The following is a 7,207-nucleotide window of genomic DNA, read 5'->3' on the forward strand; positions in this document are numbered from 1 at the left end:
AAAAAGTAATTAAAAAAAATCCTACTTCATGAATATTTAATGGGGACTCTGTCAGTCCCAAAGCTGCTGAGAGAAGCAGTTCCCAAAGCTCCAGCAGGTCCTGGGAGAGGACAGTGATGGTAATCAGTGTCATCAGAGTTTGGATGAGCAGTAGTCATTCTCTGGATGTTAGAACTGAGTGGAGTTTTCAAGAGCAGCCCAGTGACTCTAGACCTGAGCCCTGCTCAGAAGCCAGTTGACTTGTCATCCGCTCTGAGCATGGTGTCTTCCCTCTTCTCGTGCCCCTTTTTGTCATTTTTCATGCTTCTCCTGCCTCTTTCTCTTTCCTACACCTACTTTCTTCTTTTTCTCTCTTTCTTACTTTTACTCTATTATATTCCTTCTCCTTAGCATTTTTTTCTTCCTTTCTTATTGTTCTCATTCATTTTCTTTTTATTTTGTAGTACAGTTACTCTGTACATCACTTTCATCTTAAAATCTTGACCCTCTACAATTCTTATACTTCAGTTAGCCATTTTGAAGAGAGTATTTTGATAAATTTCTCTTAGATGTTATAACATGATGATTCAAGGAGATAAAAACTATCATGAAAGGGATGGGGATGGAGAATGAATTCAGTTCAGGTAGCCATGGAATTAGACAGAGGGAAACTGAGAGCTTAGGTGTGGGTGTTCAAAATATTTCCTGATACATCTTTGTAGTTCATTGTTGTGGTAAACTGCACAGAGTCTTATTTACTGTTGGAGCCCAGAAGTTTGCTTCTCTGATCAGGTCAGCAGGTCTCGGCCTATAGAAAAGAATCTAGGAAACACTGCATGCATTTCTAATGTGAAGAACTGTTAGTGTTCTTCCAGGAGACACCTTGGGCTCTTCCCTGCACTATCTGAATAGAAAAAGAGGAAGAGAAGCTTTTGTCCATCTGCACAAAACCAGGACTTTATCTTGAGTTTGAGAGAGTTTGCATGTGACTGAAAACAAAAGTTTTCCCGAGTTTGGATTTGCTTTAATAGGATCTATTGGCTGGCTTTGATGTCTTTATTCAAAATTGGCTACCTCTAGTGCTAAGTTCAGAGTGGAGATTTGTCAGTATAAGAGAGAAGAATCCCTTTTGGATTAACTCAGTGAAATATAGTATTTGGGAAAAAGGTTATATTTGAAGGCCACTTGTTAATATTCTGTCGCCACAGTGACATCTGTTGGTAAGTGACTACTTCATGCTATTCTCGATGATTTCTGTTTGAAAGACACACCCTGAGCTTGATAAATAAATGGCAAACAATAGGATATATTGGAGCATATGAGGAAGTCATTTGGGGTAAATCTAATTCGGACTGCGTTTGTTTTTCCAAAAGGGCCTGTCGCCTGCATTGTGTATCTGCTTTGCCGTGTCTCAAAGAGAAGAGTAAATGCCCTTAACATAAGGATGCAACTTCCCCCTCATTGACATTGCCTTAAGGATAAGCATTTCTCCCTAGGCTTGGATTTTACTGCTGGACTCATCCTGTGACCACCCAGCTCCAGACAACAGACCTGACACCAGCCATGACCAATGAGATGACAGACCTGCTCCACGCTGTTTCCATCTATAGCTATTCTGGCAGGGCAACCTAGCAGGGCGATCTTGTGGCTATTGTAAAAGGGACATTACAATCCTATGTGATACTTGCTCTTTGACGGTATATAACCGCTCTGTACACCCCACTCCTTCGGTGCCCTTCCTTCCTTATGAAAGGAAGGCCCAGGGCCATGGTCCTCAAAAGTTAGCTCATAATAAATTCACCCCAATTTTCATTTATACATTGGTTATGGATTATTTATGTGGACATTTGTTGGTGTAGTCGTGGCAAGATTTCAGAGAAACCCACCAGAGACCACCTGGAATCTACACTGAACTGGCATTTGGTACCAATAGGAGCCCATTGTGCTCCCCAGATCACTGCATTCTTCAGGTGACCCGAGTGAGTTCTCCTGAAACCTGGACCTTTTTATTTTAAGTCGACGGTCCAGAGTTTATTTGAGCTGTTTTCAAGGCTTAAGGCCAGGTGTCTTATGGGGGTACTGATACATTCCCCAGGTCAGAGGAACCTAGGGAGGAATTCCTAGGAAAGAGAAATGTAGAGAGAATTTCCTAGGCCAGAGGAGCCTAGGGGGAAATTTTGGAGTGAATGGAGCAGGGCGACTTTTTAATATGGCTTAAAATTGGGAAGAATTATGTTTATAAAGTATGAAAAAAACTGCTTGATAGAGAAATGAGAGACTGAATCTGTTCAGCTCCAAAGAAAAGGGACATTGCTCCTCCCGACCTTTCGGGAATTCTCAAGCAACTGAGAATCTCATCAGGGGGTGTCAGAGGGGAACCCTACGACTTGTAACCCTCCTTCCTATAGCGAGCTCCACTATCATTCATGTTAATTTATCACAGGTTAGTCCGGGAACGTGCACAGGAGGGTTAGTCACCCGCACTCCAAACCCCCACTGCAGTACCTAGACTGCGAGTGGGAGAAACCAAGGCATGTAAGAGAGTGATTACGACCTTTCTTTAGGGAGTAACACTCACAAGCAGCACACTCCTGACCCACTACACAGTCCCTAGAAATTGTTCAGACTTTGTAGCAAAATAAAAGAAAAGGAAAGTGGGAAATTGAGTTTGCTTGATCATTCCCGGCTGGGCTGACTGGCCTCTGAACTCAGGAGACTTGCGCAAGTGCTAAGACAGCAGGGGGCCTAAGACTGAAAGAAAAAAGAAATTAGAAGGAAGCTTTCTGCAGATGGAAACTGCTAAATTTTCTAAAACAGCAGCTATAAAATCTTTGTTGCATCTGTCTGTTCTTTATGTGTCTGTCTCTACATGTATGTTATATGTGCGCGGTATTTTACCTCCAGAGTTTATGGTCAAAATCAAGAGGTCTATTCAATTAACTTGAAATAAGCACTCACAAAAGTTAGTTCTAAATCCAAATGTTTTTCCAGTTAACGTGATATGAAATAATCTTTGGTAAATAAAAGCTTATTTAAGCTTGTTAGTTTTCAGCATTGGATATAATGCAGATATGCAGCTTTTATTCGTCAAATAAACTGATGTTATTTCTACTACAAAACTGGTCTCAAAAAAAATAAATGATGGCTAATATTATTTAATGTCTCATAAAGTCTTGTAGGCAATCTAAATAATTATTGAGGGGCCGGCCCCATGGCTTGGTGGTTAAGTGCAAGAGCTCCGCTGCTGGTGGCCCAGGTTCAGATCCAGGGCGCGCACCGAGGCACCACCTCTCCGGCCATCCTGAGGCCGAGTCCCACATATAGCAACTAGAAGGGTGTGCAGCTATGACATACAACTATCTACTGGGGCTTTGGGGGCAAAAAATAAATAAATAAAATCTTTAAAACATAATAAATAAATAATTATTGAGAACAGGTAAATAAATAGGTGAGTATTAAGTGAACTTTAAACAATAATCGTATGTTATAATGTATATAGCTTCTAAACTCTTTTTGGTAACTTAAAAATTTAGGATTTTGCTAAATTTTATGATAAAAATTCATTGAGTATCTAAATCATTTCCAAATAAGATAAGATATTAGACATTGCTAAATATAGGTTTATCTACTTTTGGCTTATTACAGAAAAACTACAAGGTGTTTTGGGTCTATTGGTAAACATGTCTTGTGTTTTATTTAAAAGATTGTACTATAAAGTAACATGTTTCCAAAATTAAAAAAAGTGTCCATATAAATTTGTCAAGCCATGAAATGCTAATGTAAAAGAAATTTTATAATTGCTTACTTAGTTTTTTACTTAAAAATTAAGGTTTCTAAGGGTTAAAAATTTCTAATATGTGATTAAGCTACTAAAAACTTAAAAAAATATGTTTGTATTCAAGGAGAGTAAGATGTGTGTTTTCATTAAGAAGATATAAAAAATGGAAATATTTTTGTTTGGGTAGGAAAGATAAATTTGCCCTGAAAAGTACTAGAAGGAAAAAAAAGGAACACATGGCACAAATTCTGAATGTAAACAAAAAGTTATAGAAGGTTTGTGGAAGAGAAACCCTGAGGAGTTTTATACATGGTTGAGTTGGCTAAGATTAAACTAAATCCAACTAAGTAAATGATTTTTAATATCAAAAGTAAGCTAGTACAAAATTCAAATTTGGTCTTCTTCCTTTTAAAAGGATAATTTTATTCTACTCTTTTTTTTTCCCCAAAGCCCCAGTAGATAGTTGTACATCATAGTTGCACATCCTTCTAGTTGCTGTATGTGGGAAGTGGCATCAGCATGGCCAGAGAAGCAGTGTGGTGCGTCGGTGCACACCTGGGATCGGAACCCAGGGCCGCCAGCAGCAGAAGGCACCCGTCCAACCGCTAAGCCACGGGGCCGGCCCTATTCTACTCTTAATCTTCTCTTGATAGAGGTTATTACGTAAAAAGATTTTTCTTTACATTTGAGTTAAGTTTATCTAAAGAACAGAGATCTGTTTTGTTAAGGTAATTCCCTATGTTCAAAAGACTGAGGTTTCTCTATTAAGCTCTTTTTGACTGTTTAAATGTTGTTTGTTAATTAAGCATGGTTTCACTGCGACAAGAACAGGAACTCCTTGATCTTGTCTGACCAAGTGTTTAAAACCTCTCTGTATTTTTGACAATCTCCCCAAAATTATATCCTAAATAAAGTCTTTCTTATAACTTTTTTGTTTGATAATTTTCAAAGATCCCTGGCAATTCTCAAGTAAATTTGATCTCTTCCTATAAAGAGGGAGATACTAAACTAATTAGGCTTGTTAAGTATGCTAAATTGCATGGGAAGCATTATCAAGTAAATGATAAAACTTCTTAGGTTACAATGCGTAGGTAAATATTACCCACTATTTTAACCCTGCTATCTTGCTTCCAACATTACAAGAGGAAGGACCACAACTGCATTCTATTTAATTTGGTTTACAGGTGGGTCTTACTTAAATGATAAGCAAGATATTACCAAGCTGGCTATGCTGTCCAGCCTCGAGAATCCCTGTGTGGGGGAAGAAGGAGAATCCTCCTCTGCCCTTTCCCTTAAGGTTCTTATGGCTGGCCAAATAATTAACAAGACAGGTTAGCAGGAGAAAATAATACCAAGTATAATAACGTGTATACATGGGAGAAACCAGGGACGCTGCATTTCTCAACACAATAGCAGAAATTCTCATCTTAAATACCGACTTTACGTAAAGACAGAGGAGGATGTTGGGGGTGGGGGGTGTCAGTACAGGAGATCACCACTAAAGCACTGTAAACAAGAGTAAGGCTATTATGCAGATTTAAGGCCTCACCTTCCACATTGATAAGTTTCTAGAAATGAGGTCATCCCCCCTCTTCCCAATACAGAGAAAGAGATACCTTTACAAATGGAGATTTCGCTTATAAATATAAATGTTTGTCTGATAACTCCTCACAGGGCCATCCAGAGAATGTGGTCAGAGAGACAGAACTTCTGATAAGATGGGCTTGTTGGTGCCTTTCTTATTGTAACATCTATTTTACATTATATTACAGCCATCAGATAGAAGATTTGTTGCAGGAAGGAGTTACTATGTCAAATTCTTTAGGCAGTTAGTGGGGGAGGTCAAATGTCCATCAGAGAAAACAATCGAGGTAAAGAGATATATTTCAAGGTGGCCAAATCCTGATCTCGCACACCTGCTAATTCCTATAACTCTGCTAACCCAATAAAAGACATTGCCACGGAAGAAGAGAAACAGATATAGCAGTCAAAAGGGGGAATTTTTATCACCCCCTCACAGCTGTGGCTTGCACCCAGTAAAAAAACCCATAGTACTGTGGGGAGACAGGGAAAATCCCCCTCTGCCCTTTCCCTTAAGTTTCTTATGGCTGGCCAAATAATTAACAAGACAGGTTAGCAGGAGAAAATAATACCAAGTTTAATAACATGTATACATGGGAGAAACTCAGAAATGAGCAACTTGTCCCTCTGTCTAAGCTGCTTGCTTAAGTATTGTAGCTAAAGGTGAGGAAGGTGTTGGAGGTGGGTAGTAGTCTGGGACTTCAGAACGCAAGAAGACAATTCTTTTCAAGGTCATCTATAGATAATGTGGTCAGGGAGAGATAGAGATTTTTGATAAAAGGGCTTGGTGCTCCTCCCATTGTAAGATCTATTTTACATTATCATTACAGCCATCTTGATAGAAGATCTGTTCCTGGAAGGAGCCACCATGTCAAATTCTTTAGGCAATTAGTGGGGGAGGTCAAATGTCCCTCAGAGAAAACAATCAAGGTAAAGAGATGTATTTCAGGGTGGCCAAATCTTGATCTCCCACAGTCCCACCTTTGAAACTAAAATTTTCACAGTCCTTTTGAAACTTAATGAAGTTTCATAGTCCAGAAGCTGAGTTAGTAGATTGTTTCATCTCACTGAACATATTTCATAGTCTTGATAATAGATCAGTTCAATTAAGTTCATTTTAGAAGGTGATGATGCAGGTGGGCTCTCAAGGTTACGCCTATATTGTGGAAGAAAACAATCAAGTATTTAATAGAAGCATTTCTATGTAAACAAAAGAAAAACAAGGTTAATGGTTGGAGCAAGTTGTAAAGCAGTTTCTGAGTTTACAGGACAGCTAGTTAAGAAAATTTTTAGATGTCAGCATTAAAGCATCTTTAGTAGTTTAAAATGTCTCTGATGATGTCGTCAGGTCATCTCTCAAGTTTATATCAAGTCCATTGGCTTCAGTTTGTAAGGCTTCATGAAAAAGGGCAGGTTTAATTCTCAGTGATTCCAAATGAACATGATGGAAAAAATGAAAAACGTTAGTTTGGAGATCTGTAGCCAGATATTTTAGGAGACTAGAAGAAATCAGGATCCAGTCCAGTAAATAGATATAAAACAAAAACCTCAGAAGACAATTAACAAAACTTGAATCTAATATCCGCAAATATACACTGTAGTTTTTACTGAAATATAATTTTTCTTTCTAAAATCACCCTCATTTTTATCAAAGATAGCCAAATTTAGACTAACTAGTTTGTAAAATAAGTCTAGTTCCAATAAAGTTGGCCCAATTATTTACATAAGTACATCAATAATAGCAATTGATCATACAAGCTCTTTTAAACCTGCTTTGCTGGAACTTTTTATAAGGAATCTCAGATTGAACTTTAAAGGCCTCTCCAGGCCAGGAAAGCCAAGCCAAGGATTTTGTCATCTGACTTCGCC

This window comes from Diceros bicornis, chromosome 31 (assembly GCF_020826845.1).
Source record: "Diceros bicornis minor isolate mBicDic1 chromosome 31, mDicBic1.mat.cur, whole genome shotgun sequence".
NCBI lineage: Eukaryota > Metazoa > Chordata > Mammalia > Perissodactyla > Rhinocerotidae > Diceros > Diceros bicornis.